Below are 20,204 nucleotides of genomic sequence, written 5' to 3' on the forward strand. Positions count from 1 at the left end.
CTTTACCTTGCCATAATCTAAGGGCCAGGGAGGAAGGGCAGGGAGGAGGGGAGGGCACCTTCCCAGCAGACAGTCACTGTACCTGTGCAAGAGCCTTCTGCTTCTGCACATGCATGGTCTGCACACGCATGGTCACGGGATGGATCTGGGGATGCCTCAGCTGGGTGCTCCTACTTTTGAGTCCTTCTGGGGTCTGGTTTGCAAGGTGTGATAAGATAGCAAACGGTCTGGGGTTACCTGGTGCTGTCAGCAGCTCTGAGCAAATCAATTCACTGCAAAGAAGGAAAAAAGCAAGCGTGTTTGTTTCTCGGAGACACCGCTGGCTTCATCTTGGTTTCTCCTGGGTTGCGCCAGGAACAAGCACTGGAAACCCAAAAGCCAGCAACATCTCCAAAGTGGGTAGAGGGCTGGCAAGGGCGGAGATGTGGATTTCGAGCACAAGCTCTCCAGGTTCCTGTACCTTACTTGGTGTCTCCTGTGGTCGTTTGGGCCGCTCCGCTACCCACTCTCAATGGAGAAGCCTGGAAGCACTGAGCCCAGGCTGCTCCTCCTGTTACTTCTACAGGGACCACTTGAGGATGTCTGGACTCCCTCCCCTCCTCCCTCCCCTCCTCCCTTTCCTCCTCCCTTTCCTGTTCCCTCCCCTCCTCCCTTTCCTCCTCCCTCCCCTCCTCCCTTCCCTCTTCTCTTCCATCATTCATTCCCTTTCCTTGTTCTTCCCTCAGGATACAGAGTAAAAATTAAATTATAAAAATAAAGCCTTCAGAATGAACTGGAAGGGAATTCAAAATCCCACAGCACCTTTCACGCAAAGGGCTCCAAGAAAGCTACCCCTAAATTCTAACCCCTGCTTGGCCTCCATCTCCTTTATTATTCAGTCAATTTCTTAGCCTCTTGGCCAATGCTCCCCAAATCCCCCCTTCAAGCCCCAGGGTTGAACTAGGGATCTTTGGTATATATGTTTAAATGATGTACACATTTATGCAGTGTGTGTGTCACAGTGCATGGGTGGATCGTAGGGGAAAACCTCAGATGTCAGTGTTATAGACTGCCCACCAGAGATGACACAGATTTCACGGCCAATTGAAAGTGTTTATTCTAAAGCCAGGCAGTGGTGGCGCATGCCTTTAATCCCAGCTCTCTGGAAGAAGAGGCAGATGGATCTCTAAGTTCAAGGTCAGCCTGGTCTACAGTACAAGTTCCAGGACAACCAGGGCTATACAGAGAAACCCTGTCTCAGAAAAGAAAAACAAAAACAACCCCAAAACAACGACGACAAAAGGAAAGTATTCCAGCCAACTTGGACTGCACTCAGAACCTAAATGAAGTCTTGAGCTTTCGAGCAAGGGACTTTTAAAGGCAAAACCACATCCTGTATCTTACTCGGCAGCTGCGCAGGAGCTTTTGTGCAAGCAGGGAGCTTAACAGAAGCTAAGATAAGCAGTTAGCTTAGCTGGAGAGGGAGGTTTGCACAAGCAGGTAGTTTAACAGACACTAAGAAGAGTCAGCTGGGCATCATGGCCTCAGGTTCCTAGAATACAGTTGTGTAATTTTCCAAGGGATTCTCTATCATGGAGACCAATTCTAGTTAAACATAATATTTCCTCAGAAAGAATATGAGATGGAGGATCCTCTTCACTGCCTTTCCCTGTCAAACCAGTTCTTGCTTTCTGTGTTTTCTTTTGTTATGTTTCCTTTTGTTTTGTTTTTAGAGACAGGGTTTTTCTGTGTAGTCCTGGCTGTCCTGAAACTTTCTTTGTAGGCCAGGCTGGCCTTGAACTCAGAAATCCACTTGCCATTTCTCAAGTGCTGAGCTTAAAGGAGTACACTGTGATGCCTGGCTCTTGCTTTCCATTGTGATGGAGACAGGGTCTCTTCATTGTTTTTCACTGTGTTCTCCAGACTAGCCAGCTTACAAGCTCCCGGGGAGCCTCCTGACTCTGCCTCCTGTCTCTCGGTAGCATTGCTAGGAATACAGATGCTTATGCTATACATCTGGCTTTACATGGGTTCTGGGGGTCTGGCCTCATGTCTTCATGCTTATGTGGTAAATGACTACACACACCAAACCCCACTCTCTCCCTTTCTCATCCTTTGGTCCAATGTTTCCAATGTTCATGCACCATCTCCACCATCACAGAAGTAAATATGGCTGAACTCGAGCCTTCACGACCTTTTCTATCTCTCTCCGTCCATATCAACTTGTTCAGCAACATTCTCCAACTGGATGCAGAGGTGTCTGCTTGTTGCCTGTTATCCCTGAGAAGGAAAACAAAACCAATTTTCTTTAATATTCCCATAGCACTTCAGTTCTGACACTAAGTGTGCACCTCTGGGAGGTTTTTGCAGCAACCACTCTTACAGTGGTCCAGTTCTCTCAAGGAGCTGGCCTCTGTCTACTCAACGTGGCTACAAGCCAGAGGTTCCCACAGGCTGTTTTTCACAGTCAGCCATCTTCCAGATGGCTCCTGGAGCCCGGGGAAGCCTTATTTCCTATTACTGACTTCTCATGAGAATATTTTATTCTTGTTCTTATTTTGGGGATGCTGGAGATGGAACCAAGAGTGTCAGTTTCCTCCCAAGCTTAAAATGTGTTGAGATTCAGGAAGGTTTAAATGATATTGTGTGAGTTTGAGGGTAGCCTGGTCTACCAGCTTGGCAAGCACCAGGACAGTCAAACAGGACTACATAGTAAGACTGCTCCCCCCTCCAAAAAAAAAAAAAAAAGAAAAACAAAAGAAAAGAAAAAGCAAAACAAATAAACAAACAAAAAAAACCAAACAAGCAAACAAAGAGGAAAATGAGGTTGGAGATTTAGCTCAGTGGTAGAGTGCTTGCCTAGCAAGTAAAAGGCCCTGGGTTCGGTCCCCAGCTCTGAAAAAACAACAAACAAACAAAGAGGAAAATGAAAATTTCTTAGCAGAAAGAGATGGAAGGATTGGGCGTTTAAGACCATAGCAAGACTCAGTCTCAAAAAATAAATAAATAAAATTTTCAAAAAAGGCTGAGCTAGGTACCTAACTCTGTGCTAGAATCCCTGTCCAGCAAGTTCTAGTATCTGCAGAGTCTGGGCTCCCTCTTCAGCATAAAAACAAACAGAAGCACAGGCTTACATTAATTAGGTTAGTTAAAAGGGCAGGGTTAGCAGCTTCAGAACAGGTCAGGGCTGCAAGGGACCTGGTGGCCTTGAGATAAGACAGGGGGCATCTGTAGATGTTCCTTGTTTGAATTCCACTGCTGCCACTTCCTCCCCCCTCTGCCAGAGGCATCTGTTTGCTGAGAAAACCGGGATGCAAAGCAAGGAGGAAATGGGCGCTCAGCTGTGAACAGCCCCCGAAATATTTCTGAGTCTGAAGCAAGCAAGGTAAGAGCTTCCAAACCTAGTCTGCCAAGGCAGAGAAGGATGCTCTAAATAGTTCAAGCTCGTGGAAGAGATCCACAGCCTCCCCCTCCCATGGTCTGGATTGCCGAGCTTCATTCTGTGTGTTTGCAGTGGAAGGAGATCTAGACAAGAGGCAGTAGAGGCTGCTGAGGATGACCACAAAGGGACAGAGGTGAGGGTCAAGGAAGTCAGTCCTTGTGTGTCTCAAGCACCCCTCAGGCTAATCCAGGGGTTAACAAAGGCTCATACTAGAAGAGGTGAGGAGGAAGAGACAACTAGAAGTATGGGGTTCTTGGCCCATTTGTTGGTTCAACCCTAATAGGGCCCGTATACTGGAACAGACACTGTCTACACCCAGCAAGGAGAGCACAGGAGCTGGAAAGTTCCTGCAGGCACATCATTATTGTGTTTTATAAAAAAGAAAGAGGGGTTGGGAGTTAGCTCAGTGATAGAGCGCTTGCCTAGCAAGTGCAAGGCCCTGGGTTCGGTCCCCAGCTCTGAGAAAAAAAAAAAAGGAAAAAAGAAAGAAAGAACCCGGATATGTTTGGTAGAGGTAGGGTATAGTGTGGGGGAAGGGGGTGTCTCTGAAAGCCCATGCTGAGGCATCCCTTCCCCCAGAGGTACCTGCCACATGATGGTATAGTATAGAATAGAGTTTATTTAGAGCATGGGGAGGGGAATTAAGGGAGGAGAGAGAGAGACAGAGACAGACAGAGACAGAGACAGACAGAGACAGAGAGACAGACAGACAGAGAGAGTAGAGGCCAGCCAGGAACATGTGGAGAGAGGTGGGAGGGGAATGTGGAGAAAAGAGACAGAGGGGGAAGAGGGTAAAGAGAGAACAAGAGAGTAAGAGAGAGAGAGAGGAGGGGGCAAGCAGCCCCTTTTATAGTGAGTCAGGCACACCTGGCTGTTGCCAGGTAACTGTGGGGTGGAACCTAGAAAAAATGCTAACAATCATTAAACTAAAAACACAGCTAACGGGGTTGGGGATTTAGCTCAGTGGTAGAGCGCTTGCCTAGCAACCACAAGGCCCTGGGTTCGGTCCCCAGCTCCGAAAAAAAGAAAAAAAAAAAAAAACAAAAACACAGCTAGCCTTGGACCCATCCCTACCACACTCTTGGCACAGCTAAACCTGACCCCAGAGAAATCTAAGCTGTCTGCCTTCAGGCACAGGTGGTCATCCTAAGGGGTTATTTGAATGGAACGCACTGGAGTCTTGTCAGTCAGTGAATGAAGCTTTCTTTCCTCTCTCCAGTTGCTGCCCCTCTGAGGGCAGAGGTTCATAGTGAGTCAGATTAGTCACAGGAAACAAAGGAACTGGCTGCTCTCCTGGAACACTTCCTGTGCTCCTGTCTCAGTCACGAGGCAGTGCCATGAAGCCAGGGCAGAGAGCAGGCTCCTAAGACCCACCCCTGAAGGGATCTGTCACAACAACCTGAAAGGACCCTTGTGGGTAGGGCCTGAAAGGTAACCACACAAATAGTCACTGTTCTCCTGAGAGATGACACTATGCCGTGGTTGTGTCTGGGATGAGATTTAGACAAATCAAACCAACACTTTACCTCCAACCTCCCCTGCCCCCACATTCCCACCCAGCACACCCAGTCAATGATGATGATGATGATGATGATGGTGATGACGGTGATGATGGTGATAGTAATGATGATGATGGTGATGGTGATGGTGATGATGGTGGCGGTTTTCTATAGAAGAGCTCACATTAGAGAGGTCAACCAAGGGAATTTACCAGAAGCTGCTAAACTGAGATTGGGTCCATTTGAGGCTTAGAAGAATCATTTTTATGGTACCTGTCTAAGCTCACTCAATCCCACCACAGCCCTCAGCATTCCAGAAAAAAAAAGCAAACCCAGTCATCGGTTCCCATATTTTTGTCGGGAGGTTTTGAGTGCAGACAATGTCAGTGACCCTAACGGTTGGATGGATTCAGCCTCCCATACCCTTACTGTCCCCAACACAGCCGCTGCCTGATTAAAGAAGGCACGTGCAATTCTGAAGGGAGAAGAGAGCTGGTAATTTGGGTGGGGCAAGTCCCTCCTGTCTTTGTCACTTAAAGGGAGATTTAATAAGCAGCTGTCACCGCATCTGGGAGTAGGGACAGTCCCTCTGCAGTCTGGTTTGCCTCTCACAATGGGTGAAGCGCTAGAACATGACCTTGCAATCCAGGCAGACTGAGGGTGGGGGCCAATCACTTCAGCCTGCACGCAGCAGTCTGTCTCCATTTTTGGTCCGAGTGAAGCAGTTGGAAAGAAGGGCGACCACTTTACAGAGCTGTTAAAAGAATTAGATGAGGGGGTGTTAAATCGTGTGGCCAGCCTAGAGCCTGACTCAGAACAGGTGAGAAACTGGAGAGAAGAGAGAAAAGCGATTTAATTTGGCCCATCCATCTGCCGTGCTCTCCCCGGCTCTATCCCAATCCACATTTTCAGGGTTGAGGGGGCAGCAGTACAGGAAGACTGTTTTCAAAGGTCCTAGCAAAGTTACCTTTGACATTTCTAAAGAAAGATCTAGAAGGGCTCCTGTTGAGCGAGGGCAGAATAGCCTTGCTGGGGGCTTGGTACACCTGTTCTTCTGGAAAAAGTCAGGAAGACAGTCCTGGTTAATGGTGGTCTGTGACATTGGCCTTTGAGTCCAGCTACCCAGGTGGCCTTGGGCCTACAGCAGGGAGGAAGGGAGGGAGGGCCAGTTCCACACACACACACCCAGTGAGGGAATTGGGGGAACCACATTCTCTCTCTTGGTGACAGTTGTCCACAGACAGGAAGCGTATTCTAACCTCAATAAAAGAACACCAATTCTGTCTTTCTTTCTCAAGTTATGTGGAAGGGAAGGAGTCCCTGCCAGGTGCAGAAGAAAGAAGAAAGCCCGCTCTTGGCAGCAGGGGAATCAGGTTGCCACAGCAACAAGCTTCTTCCCAAGTCCACTCATTATATGGCTTTTGAATTAGACTTCCTCTGTGTGTATACACCAGCGGCTTTGATTCCCCCCGCCCTGCTTACCACCAATCTGCCTCTCAGGCTTCTCCCCAGGAAAGTGCCACTGAAAGCAGCCACTGACTCCTCCTTTCAAGGCCGGGTCCCACTTGTCTCTGGGATGCATAATATTTACTTGTTGGTTAACCCCAGGAAGAACCCAATGGGTACGCAAGGTAAAAAGCCCTTCGTCTGCTGTGGATGGGAGGGAGACAGCGAGAAGGACTTTTTCAAGTATCGATTTGGCCAGAGAAAAATACAGACCCTTTGAACTCAACCCTCTGGGACTTCCATTTGTTTTTAAATTAATTAATTAATTTATTTATTTGAGACAAGGTATCTCTGCATAGCCCTGGCTGTCCTCGAACTCACTCTTTAGATTGGGTTGGACTTGAACCCAGAGATCCACCTGCCTCTGCCTCCCAAGTGCTGGGATTGAAGACATGCGTCACCACTTCCGGTCACTGATGGGAGTCACAGTAACCATCAGCTTAGACCAGGGTTCTCAACCTTCCTACTGCTGTGACATTTAAATCCAGTTTCTCATATCATGGTTACCCCCAGCATACAACCATTTCTGTTACTACTTCATAACTGTAATTCTGCTACCATTATGAATTGAGATGTAAATATCCATGGTTTTGGATGGTCTTAGATGACCCCTGAGAAAGGGTCATTTGATCCGCACGTGGCTTAGACATGGAATTCTACACAACGGAAGGACAGTCAGCCAGAACTGACACACTCCCGTGCAAAGATGGATTGTTTTGTTTTGCTTTGTTTTAAAGTGAGTTACTCAAACCCAGAATCAGAAAGAACAGAGCTGGGGGAAAGAGAAGTAGGGAGGTGTTAACATTTACAGAGTTTTACCTCTGCAAAATGAGAATACTCTGGAAACAGTGAGTTGTTAGGGGGAAAGGGACAGAAAGGTGAGAAGGTGGACCTGTTGTGTGGTGGTGGGGGGCAGGGGAGTGGGAAGGGGGGGTCAAGGGTAGCTGGGATTGAGATGCTCTTACAGCCAGGTTGTGATGGCAGACACCTTTAATCCCAGAACTTGGAAGGCAGAGGCAGCTGGATCTCTTGAGTTTGAGGCCAGCATAGTCTATAAAGGGAGTTCCAGGAAGCTGTGTGTGTGTGTGTGTGTGTGTGTGTATTAGTACTTATATGATTGATATATATACTCATATATATGTATATATGGAATTGTCCACAAAAATGAGTAACAGATAATTTTAAAAGTTGTGATTAAACAATGGTATGGCCAAATCCCTACTGACCTCAAAACAGTTAGGTTGAGCATAGTAAATCTACACCTATAATCCCAGCACTTGGGAGGCCGAAGCGGGTAGATCTATACTCTATGAGTCCTGGGCCATCCTGTTACGGATAGAGATACCGTCTCAAGCAAAATAAAATGAAACAAAAGATGCTGGACGTGTGGCACTTCGAAATCGTAGTCTCAGTATTTAGGGGCCAAAGCCAGAGGGTCCAGAGTGTAAGACCTGCCTGGATGTGTGGCAAGAACGAGTGTGTATTTCTGTTTGTTTTGAGACTGGTATAGCCTTGGGCTGATCTTGAACTTGGCGTGTAGCTAAGGATGACCCTGAATGCCTGTTCTTACCCCCTCTGCATCTTTAATTTTGGAATTAGATGCCAACCTGGGGTTTGTTTGGTTTTTAACAAAATGTTAAGCTATGTGCTTGCTTGGTACTTTTACTTTTGAAAGATCTAATATATGTTTGTGCCTCTCGTTTTGCTGTTTTTGTTTTGTTTTGTTTTAGAAATGGGTCCTCACTATGTAGCCTCTGCCTGGTTTAGAACCCCCTATGTAGACCAGCATCAAATTCACAGAGAGAGATCTATGTGTTTCTATCTCCCAAGGGCTGGGATTAAAGACGTGCACCATCATGACCCGTTCCGCTTAAAATTTTTTTAGAAAGTTTTACATAAGTTTGGAAGGAGATAAAAGTAAGCTCCTGTGAGTATTTATCTTTGAGGATTTTATTCCCTTTTGAAACTTTCAAAAGCCTCAATCAAGGGGCTGGAGAGATGGCTCAGAGGTTAAGAGCATCCGCTGCTATTCCAGAGGACCTGGGTTCAGTTCCCAGCACCCACATCATGCAATTCACAAATGTCTGTATTGCCAGCTCCTGAGAACCCAATGCCTCTGGCTCCCAAGAGCATTTGCATTCCCGTGCACATAGTGCCATGCACACACACACACACACACACACACACACACACACACACACACACACAAACACATCTAATTAAAAAAATAATAAAAGGGAATCTTTAAAGCAGAATCGATATCCATTATCTTTATAATTCAGTAGGCTGATAAAAACAGAGAGATGGAATTAACATGCCTGATTTGCTAAACCTATCAGTTCAACAGGCGCTGAGTGTGTACCAGCAAGAGGCATGGTCACAGGGGAGGGGAGCAGGGTAGCCTTGCCTCTCCTTGAGCCTACACTCTCATGTGCAGAGAGTCGCCAAGCAGGACAAATGAGTATGACTGTAGAAGCCGAAACCTGGAAGGACAGACGCAGACGCAGACGTGGAGAATGATGTGGGTAAAGGCTTGCTTCATGCAGTGGGTCATCTCTTCCCGTGCCTCTGAGGAGGTGATGCTTAAGCCAAGAGCAGAAGGATGAGACTGAAAAGCCATGGGAAGATGCGGGGCAGGGCACCCCAGGCTTAGGAAGGGGACTGCAAAGACCCAGAGCCAAGAGACAGCTTGACTCGTAGCTAAGAGCGCAGGTCATTTTGGTGAGAGAAGTGCAGAAGAAGAGGGTGGGTGGCAAAGAGTGGTGCAGAGGGAGCCACGTGTTCCCAGGGCAATGGGAGGGCACCCGTGGGTTCCAAGCAGGGGATGCCATGATCCTGTCTATGTACAAAGCAGATCATTTGGCTGCTGTGGGAGGCTGGGCCACACAGAGGGCAAGAGAAGAAGCAGAGAGACAGGATAATGATGTCTTTGTTAGCTTCCTGCTGAATGACATCAATGACAGTTCGGTTTTAGACAAGGTTAGAAAATTGCTGGTAATTACTGAAAGAGGTTAGAAGAATATGCTTTTGCATAAGCCTTCTGTACACACAAAACAACTGACACTTGTTATCTTAGCTGGGGTGGGAGGATGAGTTACCACCAACTATTTTCAAACTTTAAAGGAGCCTCAGGCTGGTGGGGTCTTATTCCATGAAGAGATCCGACAAGTCTGGCTAGGACCTAAGATAAGCTCCTTCCTCCTCTCTCCCCCTCTTTCTGGCAGAGTGTTATATAACCCATGCTAGCCTCAAACTTGATATATAGCCAAGGATGACCTTGGCTCTTTGACCTTCCCATACCTATCAGTCCAGTGTAGGAATTTCAGGTCCACAACACCAAGCTCAGTTTAATGCAGTGCTGGGCTCGCTCCCTCACAAGCTGGGAAACCCCATCTCCCCTCCTTCCCCGAGCACCACCTGCACAGAGAAAACTCCCTGGCCTCTTGGAGAGAACTCCAGGCTAACATGTCACCACTCCTCCTCTCTGAGTTTCCGGTAACCCACCCGAGTGCCCGCCCAGGGGCTCAGTGTTTGACCACAGACAGACACAACCCCAGCTCCTAGCTGGCTGTCATCACTCCTCACCTAAGCTCTATAAACCCCCTTGCTTTAGCCTGGATGTGTGACATCACTGACCTCTGATCTCCACCTATGAGATGGGCGAGGCCACCCGAGAGCTGCCTCCTAATAAACCTGCCTTTATCTGCTTTCAATCTGGTCTAGCCTGGCCTACATCTGTGTCGAGAAGGGAGAGGAAAAACCAAGCAGCTTCATGTACAGTAAGCTCTCGACCATCTTAGTCCCGCCCTCCACACCCCAGCCCCAGATAGATTCCAGAGTCCTAACAGGTTCCTGGGTGTTTGCCATAGCTGCTGGTCTACAAAACACATTTTTTAAAAAAGATTTATTTATTATGTATATGAGTATGCTGTAGCTGTCTGCAGACACACCAGAAGAGGGCATTGGATTTCATTACAGATGGTTGTGAGCCACCATGTGGTTGCTGGAATTTGAACTCAGGACCTCAGGAAGAGCAGTCAGTGCTCTTAACCGCTGAGCCATCTCTCCAGCCCCCTACAAAACACATTTGATATAGAAAAATGTGCTGAAGCTCCAGCTCCAGAGTTTCTAGAAATATCAAACTCTTTTGTTAAAAAAAAAAAAAAGCATCATTGGAGGCTGGCAGTGTAAGGTTGAGCGCTTGCTTAACGTGAATGAAACCCTGGGTTCAAACAGGGGTGGCTCAGGCCTGCAATTCCAGCACTTGCAAGGTGGAAACAGGAGGATCAGAAACTCAAGGCTATCCCTGACTCCATAAGGGAAATACATAAAGCTAGCCTGGACTACATGAGACCCTGTCTCAAGAGAAAAAAAAAAAACCATTTACTTTTGTGCTGGAAAATAATTATATAGAAATTCTCCAGCTTTACTGACAAATAATTGACAAATTAAAAATTGTGTATATATTTACTGTATACCTTTGATGTTTCAACAGACACATGCACACTAGGAATTATTGATAATCAATCAAGCTACCTAACACATCCGCCACTTCCCATAGTTACTATCTAAAAGAACATTCTTCTTTTCCTTTTCTTTTTCCCCTTGGTAGGGTTTCACTCCATGGACCAGGTGAGCCACACTCCTGATCCTCCTGACTCAAGCCTCTTAAGAGCTGGGGTTGTAGGTGTGGGCCGCCCTTCCTACCAACTCACCAGAGACTTCCTTAAATTTCACGTTTACCTCACACAGCACTGCTGACTGCTCGAGTGTGTCTCTGCTTTCTTGCCTTCAAAACACATGCTCAGATGTGGTCCCTAGTGGAGCGGTGCTGAGAGCCAGCAGGACCGAAAGGAAGCAACTGAGTCATTAAGAGAGGTTAGTAGAGTTCTCTGTGGACCACCCCTCCCTCCACAGCAGGTGGTTACAGATACGGGCCTCCTTTTAGCGCTTTCCCATATTCATGTACCTACTCTGCCTATTCCTCTGTCCTATCACGATATATATATATCGTGATATATACATATACATATATATACATACATACATATACATATATATATATCAATACAAACATGAGTGCAATAAACCTTCCTTTTATAGCTATTCAACCTCAAGTACTCTGTTTGGCAATGAAATACAGAATAAAACATCCAGGTCTACACTAGAAATCCGGAACTTACTTATCTTGCGTAACTGAAATGCCTTACCTTCTGACCAGACCCTCTGTCTTTACTCCCTGGCTCCCACAGTTACCATTCTGCTTTATGTTTCTGGGGATTCTACTTTAAATCTCTCTCTCTTTTTTAACCTGCAGCCTGGGGCATCCCAGATAAGTGCTCTATGCACTGAGCTTCAGCTCCTGTTTAAATTCAGGTTTTTTTTTTGTTTGTTTGTTTTGGTTTGGTTTTGATTTTTCAGATCCCACACGTGAGATCACACGGTGTTTTCCAGGGTCTGGCCTATAGCACCCAGCAGAATGTCTTCCATTTTTATCTAGGTTATTGCAAATGACAAGGTTCCTTCTTTGAAACAGGGTTTCTCTGCGTAGCCCTGGCTGTCCTAGAACTCACTCTGTAGACCAGGCTGGACTCCAACTCAGGGATTAACCTGCCTCTGCCTCCTGGGATTAAAGGTGTGCACCACCACTGCCCAGGTATGGTTCCTTCATCTTAAAGACCGATCAGGCCATGAAGATAGCTGTGCTTAAAGCATTTATTACGTAAGTGTAAGCCCAGGAGTTTGCAGTCCCAGAAACCCAGGTCAATGCTCGGTGAGCATAGTGACCCATTTGTGACTCTAGCTTTGGAAGAAAGCGGATCCCCAGAACAAGCTAAGCAAGAGTACACTTATTAGTAAGCTCTGGGTTTGATTAAGAAACCTGGTCTCAATGAATAAGATGGAAAATGGTTCAGGAGGATTCCTGACGTCAACCTTGGGTCTCCATATACACGAGTACCCACACAGGCAAAATCATGCACATGCACTTGTGTGAGTGCTTATGCCTATGCATACACCAAATACACTATGCACACACAGGAAAAGGAAAAACAAACACTGAGTAATGGCCCGTTGCAAATATGTGTTGCATTTTCTCCATACATTCATTAGGTAACAATTAGGTTGTATCTGTAACAGTTATCGTGGAAACTGCTACAATGAACATGGGGTTTTATCTAGTTCTTTTAAGATACTGATTTTCTTTGCTTTGGACCCCTGGAACTAGAGTTAGAGATGGTTGCAAGCCACCATGTGAATGTATAAATGTGTGAATATATAATGAATGTATATGTTTGAATATATATGAATATATGTGAATATATATCCATCCAAAGAAAACTTGGGCCCTCTGGAAAAGCAGCCTGTGTTTTTAATTGTTGATCCATCTCTTCAACTCAAAAAAAAAAAAAAAACTCTTAGGTGAATAAACAGAATCACACTGGGAGTGTCCAGAAGGGAAACTGACAGAGGGCAGGGCTGCTGCAGAACCAGCCTGTAGAAAACTCATCTCCCAGGTAAAGCCAGAGTCAGTGATCCATAGGCCTGTGACAACGATTTACCTCCGATGTATGTCTTCCGGTGTCAGGTGTGGCTCGAGGCAGATTTACAGGGTCCTGATACTTGGGTTCTATTCCAATGCTGTGCACTGAGTGTGCACGGGTACATCTTACTTTCAGTTTCTGAACCTCAGTTTCCTCCCCTGAAAAAGCACAGACATGCCGTAACTGGTAAGGGTGGTGTGAAGATTCCGTTACGTATGGTTCTCAAATGCTCACATATTCGCACATCTCATGCATACATTACCACTGCATGCCAAGCGTCCAGTATGATGCCTGGCACATGGCAAGAGCTTTGAAAGCACACATTTCACTACTGAATTCCTCTGATGGTTTTGCGGGCCTACGAATGTGAATGCTTGTTCTGTAGGTAAAGGTACAGAGACTTGGAGAGCTCTCAGCTCTCGGAAAGAATCCTACACTGTGCTCTGCCTTTTCCTAGAGGTCTCCATGCTGTGGGAGAAGCCCCAGGGACAAAGCAGGGCTCGCTCAGGATGCTGAGTCCTGCATCCTATTTCCCACAGCACTCTTCAAACCGAATGCCCAGATGCCCCATGTCCACCCCAGATAATTGCAATTCCTGCCCTCCCCAACTTTAAACACCCGCCCCTGCAGGAGCTGGCAGCCAGCCGGGGTTAGGCTTAAGTGTCTTTGGTCCCCAGCCTGCAGCATGTCCAGCTGTTTACTCACTTGGCACCTCTAAAGTAGACAAACTGAACCGCAAATCTGGAACTCAGCCCGCAGGGGCCACATTACAATGAAACCACCCCCACTGCCTTGCGCACAGCGGCCTCCGTGAGATGAAACCGGTTTGTGAGATGAGAAAGCTAGCTCTATGCATCTATCTTAATCCTGCTGGTTGGATGCAAATTGCTTTCTCCCACTGAGGCGAAAGAACGCTGGTGGGTGGCATGGAATGACTGGTGGGGGTGTGCAGCTGAATGTGGGATTGGGGTTAGTGACAGGGCACCCCAGGAATTCTTTCCTCCTGCCTGTCTACACACACACACACACACACACACACACACACACACACACACACACACACCCGCCATGCTCTATCCCTGTGCTCCTTCAGCTCCTGCACTTTTCTTCTCCTTCATCCCAGCTCTTGTAATAGGTTTTACAATCCGTGAGATTCCGGATCAGTGTTTCTCTTGACCTTGTATGGGGCAAGAAGCATTATGGTGGAGCGGAAGTAACCAGAAACAGCCTAGTAGGTCCCAGGGGAAGGCTACGCTGGGTAGCAAGGGGTGCTACAACAGATGGAAAGAAGTGGGAGCCGGGTGTTGCACCTCACTCTGGCCAGAAGAGAGGCCAAATTTACCTCCGTGGACATTGCTACATATTCGCATTTTACTCATGTACTGGGGTGGGGGTAGGAGACATTTTCACGCACGTATATGTTCCTACCTGCTTCGTTACACAAAACGCTCGAGGTGGCTTACAAAAATATATGCGATACCAAGGAATGAAATAGATATCGTTGGAAACGGAAAGAGAAATTCAGAGGAGGGAAATAACGAAGCTCATAACTGTGCAGTAAGTTGCCTTGCACAGTTGTTAATGTGATCCATAAACCCCTGCGATACAAAGCAAAGCACGAACCCTCAAAGGCAAGAAACGCGGAATCCACAGACCCAAAATAAAAGGTAGCGTCACGGGAGAAGCGCCATCGCGCACTGTCTTGCCTCCATATTGAAATTTGGGAAGAATTCTTAAATGACCAATAGATGAAACAGCCATTCTTCATTAGATTCCTTAGGTTGAGTCAAGCTGTTAAGATGTCATTCGAGATCCTAACCTTCATATGTATAATAATGGAAATTAAAATAGTCTAAATGTCCCTCAAATACATTATTGTACAAATGTCGGGTGGAGTGTTGGGCAGTTACTAAGGGGAAAGAAGGGGGCTGGGGATTTAGCTCAGTGGTAGAGCGCTTACCTAGGAAGCGCAAGGCCCTGGGTTCGATCCCCAGCTCCGAAAAAAAGAACCAAAAAAAAAAGGGGGGGGGGAAGAAGAACAATTTAGGTTCCTCACGTGAAACGATTTCCAAGATGTAGTAGGAAATGGAAGGAGCAGGAGGCAGGAGAGCGTCTCTTTCAGGGAAGCATCTGCGAAAAGGAAATAAAAGTCTTGTGCTTCCAAATACTGTGCATGCCCTTAGTCCTCCTTAGGAGAGGTCGCAAAAAACACCAACTGGATGCAGATGATTTTCTGGGAAACAGTCTTTTCACTACACTGTTGTTTGAACCTTCTGAATTTTGTAGCATGGGAATATGTTAGCATACTTAAAATGAGTCATTAAAAAGTATGAAAGCTAGGCAGTGGTGGCACATGCCTTTAATCCCAGCACTCGGGAGGCAGACGAAGACAGAACTCTGAGTCTGAGGCTAGCCTGGTCTACAGAGGAGTTCCAGGAGAGCCAGGGCTACACAGAGAAACCCTGTCTCAAAATAAGAAACAAAAACAAACAAACAAAAAAACAAAAACAAAAACACCCTCCAAAACCAAACAACTATACCTAACTTATAAGGCTTTAACTAGACATCGCCTTGCGGGCAGACTTAAAGTCACATAGATTACTTCAGAGAATAAGAGACACTGTCATCCGCGGAGTCCCTTCAACATCGGTTCAGACTGGTCTCTGCTAAGACTCTGCCGAGAGATCTGCATCCCTGAGTAAGAGACATCATTTTCTTCCTCAAATGGAAATCTCAAATACCTTTACACACACATGTGCAGTTAGAACTAATTAACTCAGCAAAGTTTCAGGACATGAAACTAATACAAGTTGGGGATTTAGCTCAGTGGTAGAGCGCTTGCCTAGCAAGCGCCAAGGCCCTGGGTTCGGTCCCCAGCTCCGAAACTAATACAAAATTTGGTTTTGGAGTTGGAGAGAGGGCTCAGCAGTTAAGGACACTTCTTGCTCTAGCAGAGGACCTGGCTTTGGTTCCCAGCACACATGATGGCTCAGACCATGATGTGTTGTTTTGAATACAAACGGCCCCTATAAACTCATTTATCTAGATGCTTAGCCACCAGAGAGTAGCACTATTTGAAAGGATTAGAAGGATCGAAGGATTAGTGGGCGTGGCCTTGTTAGAGGAAGTGTGTCACTGGGGTGTGCTTTAAGGTTTCAAAAGCCCATGCCAATCCCCAAGCCTCTCTCTCTGCCTGTGGATCAGACTGTGGGTCTCAGTTACTGAGCCTCTGCCTGCATGATGTTGTGCTCCAGCTATGATGGTAGCAGACTAAACCTCTGAAACTATAAGCATGTCCCACATAATGTTTTCTCTTATAATAATCACCTTGGTCATGGTATCTCTTCCGAGCAGCAGAACAGTGACTAAGACACATGGGTAATTCCAGTCCAGAGAATCCAATGGAAAGAAAATACAAACAAAGAAAAACCAGAGAATCCATTGCAAACAAAATACAAAGGGAAAACCAGTGCTTGTGCACATACTGGACACTTAGTTCTGTTTATAACGTTATAACTTTGCTATAGTTTAGATTTTTCTGCCCCCAACACTCTTCTGTCAGTGACCTGACACTAATGGAAAGTAGCAGAATTTTAAAAGTATTTTTATTTATGTGTGTTCCTGTTTGTATGTGCACCACAGAACTTTACTGTGCCAAAAGCCTGAGGTGGAGAAGGCTGTTCACCTCATCAGGACTAAGAAGCCAGGAGGAACAGCAAAAGGGTTGGGACAAGGTGTAGGCTGGCTTCTTTATTTTCCTTTTTAGGTTTTTTTTTTCATTGTTACTCTACGGAAACAAAACTGACCTAATTTTCTTTGCATCTATTTATGTTATGGACATAGTGTTTTGCCCGCATGTCCATATATATTCCTGTTGCCTGCAGTGGCTCAAAGAGGGCATCCAGGCCCCTTAGAACAGAGAGTTACAGAGAGGTGAGCTGATACATGGGTGCTGAGAACCAACCCTCGTCTTGTGGATTAGCATCCGGTGCTTTTAACTGCTGAGCCGTCTCTCCAGCTCCAAGTCACTGGACTTGAGAGGGACTTGGAGGGAAGTGCATCATCAAAGAGGATACTGGGACCAGGTTTCCTTCTCCCTCTCTGCTTTCTGGCTGACACCAGGTGAGCGTCTTTGCACTGCCATCCACTGTCCACTGTGATGCTCTTCCTGACCACAGGCCCAGGAGCAGTGGTGGATGATGAGCTGAGACCTCTGACACCGTGAGCCAAGATAAACTTTTCCTCTTCACAATTTAATTCGACCTGGCGTTTTGTCCCAGTGATGAAAGCTGATTAACACAGATGTCAGTGTTATCCAAAGTACGCTACAGTTTTAAATGCAATCCCCATTAAAACACTAATGACTATTTTGGATAAGTATTGGGGGGAAAATCACTCTAAAATTCTCGGGATCTCAAGGAACCCCAAATAATCTTTGCCCCAGGTAAGGGGTAAAAAGGACAAAATTAGAGGCTTCATACTTCCTGATTTGAAAACTTTCTGCCACAAAGTTACTATAGTCAAAATAACACAGCAAGTCCCTATGCACATATTGTATATATCAGAGGAATAAAATGCAGAGACTAAAAATGTGTAATGTAACAGTTTTAGTAAAGAGATCAGTGTTTTTTGATGCTAGAAAAAAGTCTTTTTAACAAATGATAGAACATTTATATGCAAAAAAGTTGAACTTTTCCTTTATACCATACAAAACTAAACTTTAAAAAAAAAAAGGAGCAAAGACCTAAACACAGGAGCTAAAGCTGTAGAACTCTTAAAAGAAAGCATAGGGGAAATCTTCATAAATTAATAATATTTTCTTAGGTATGAAAACAATAGGGCCAGCGAGATGGCTTCAGCCAGGAAAGGAGCTTGCTGCTAAGCCTGATGATCTGGTTTGTTTCCTGGGCCCATGTGGTGAAATGAGAGAACTGACTCCTGAAATTATCCTTTGACTTTTACATACATGCTATAGCATGGGTATCCATACCACACACTAAATAAATTAGTAAAAATTTTAACTTAAAAAAAAAGGGGGGTTGGGGATTTAGCTCAGTGGTAGAGTGCTTGCCTAGCAAGCGCAAGGCCCTGGGTTCGGTCCCCAGCTCTGAAAAAAAGAAAAAAGAAAAAAAGAAAAAAAAATGGGGGTGGGGGTGGGTTAGAGAAATGGCTCAGTGGTTAAGAGCATTGGTTTCTCTTCCAGAGGACCAGATTTGATTCCCAGCGCCCACATGATGTCTCCCAGACATCTGTAACAGGAGATCCGCCACCCTCTACTGGCTTCTGTGGGCACCGCACACATGCGGTACACACCTACACGAAGACATGGCACCCATACACATAGAAACAAATTTTAAACAAATTTTAAAAAAAGTTGGGCTACATCGAAATTGGAGATGTTTGTGGGTCAAAGAGAGAAATTAGAGGGAACGGGTAACCCAGAGAAAGGGAAGGTGTGTTTGCGAATTGCCTACCTGATGAGGGGTTAAAGGCCAGCCTACAGAGGGAACTCCTAAAAGCCAAGGAGAAAAGCCATCCAATTATGGAATGAGAAAGGGAATTGCCCCCCAACGAAAACATGCAAATGGACAGCAAACTTACGGACAGACATTCCACACCAGCAGTCTAGAGCGTCACAATGAGACTCCACTTCACGCCCACTGAGATTGCTATTATAAAAAGGGAAGAAAAAGTGTAGGGGAGGCGGTGAAGCTGGGACTCTGGGGTGTTGCTGGCAGGAATGCAAAGATGGTAAGCTGCCATGGAAGCTGCATGGTGGCACCCCGACAATTACAGCCACCACGGGATCCAGCAGTCTCACCTCTGAAAACAGGGATTTGAATCTCCCCATGCCCCTGCTCACAGTAGCATGATTCATAAGAATCAAAAGATGGCTGCAATCTGAATGTCCACCAACTGAGGTAGGTGGACAACAAGGAGATGGCTCAGCGGCTGTGGGGTATTGGTCCCCAAGCTGGATGACCTGAGTTCAACTCCCAGGCCCCATGCGGTGAAGAATGAGAACAAACTTCCTTAACTTGTCCTCTGAACTCACGTATGTACACACGCACACCTCCGATAAATAAAAATACATAAATAAATACAATGTAAAGAAATATGTAAGTAAACACAAGGTAGGTTATAGTTTGGGTCCTGAATACCTGGGGGTTCTGTGCACTGAAGGATTGGTTCCCAGGGTAGTGATATCAGGAGGTTGTGAAGTCACTGGCAGATACGCAGACCATCCAGGAGTATTCCTGAAGAGAACTTGTGGGACCCCAGTCTCTTTCTCTTTCATTCCCTGGATTATGCATTGAGTAGGTTCTCTCTGCTTTGGCCTCTGTGGTGACAGATAAATGGCAGGTCCCAAACAATGGAGCAAATTGATCATGGACTAAAATCGGCAAAACGATGAGGCAAATGAAACCCTTTTCTTATAATGTTAACCCCACAGATGTGAGGAGAAAGACCACCTACCCAAATCATCGTGGCCAAATTAGCTAATTCAGGCAATTAATTAGAGCAAACTTCATTTTGTTTTGCTTATTTTTTGAGACAGGGTTTCTCTGTGTAGCCCTGGCTGTTCTGATACTGTAGACCAGGCTGTCCTTGAACTCAAAGAGATCCTCTTGCCTCTGCCTCCTATTTTTTTTTTGACTCCTGAACATAAGCTGCTTTCCCCTAAGGTAGAGATCAAGAGGTCAGACTTGAGTAAGATAAAAGTTTTTGTACTCCAGGAGTAGGGGTTCCAAATGGGGGACTCTGGCAGACCAACAGGTAGGGTTACAGGAACAGAACAGAACAACTCCCTGAAACAAAGACATGGTTGCAAAGTGGTCATAATAATAGTGGTTGTTAAATCTTTAAAAAAAAAAAAGGGGGGGGGGCTGGAGAGATGGCTCAGTGGTTAGAGCACTGACTGCTCTTCCAGAGGTCCTAAGTTCAAATCCCACAACCACATGGGATCTGATGCCCTCTTCTGGTATGTCTGAACAGCTACAGTGTACTTATAAATAATAAATAAATAAATCTTGAAAAAATAGTGGTCATAATAACTTTTGGAAATAAAGATTGGTCATTGTTTCCTGGGACAGGCGAGGTTACAGGTCAGCTACATTTACTATGCAGATAGATACATATGCTGTACATAGGCCAACATGTGAGGAACAGATTTAATCACACACAGGAATGAACCTAGTGTGTCTTTACTATAAGATGGCCTCCAAGCCTAAGACT

General features: G+C 45.8%; 1 long non-coding RNA gene across 2 annotated transcripts in view; it reads right to left on the reverse strand.

Moving 5' to 3' along the window:
* Positions 1-1,071: 1,071 nt before the first annotated feature.
* Positions 1,072-20,204, reverse strand: part of LOC134479757 (uncharacterized) — a 60,710-nt gene continuing 41,577 nt past the window's right edge. Inside the window, exons 6-8 of one of the 2 annotated variants that reach the window (XR_015625789.1) lie at positions 19,130-19,308; positions 12,987-13,126; positions 1,072-2,259 (exon numbers count right to left, since the gene is read on the reverse strand). This is a non-coding gene — a long non-coding RNA (uncharacterized LOC134479757). The remainder of the gene's footprint in view (positions 2,260-12,986; positions 13,127-19,129; positions 19,309-20,204) is intronic. The other variant, XR_015625788.1, reaches the window with a different exon arrangement.

This window comes from Rattus norvegicus, chromosome 7, assembly GCF_021556685.1.
Source record: "Rattus norvegicus strain SHRSP/BbbUtx chromosome 7, alternate assembly SHRSP_T2T, whole genome shotgun sequence".
Taxonomy (NCBI): Eukaryota; Metazoa; Chordata; class Mammalia; order Rodentia; family Muridae; genus Rattus; species Rattus norvegicus.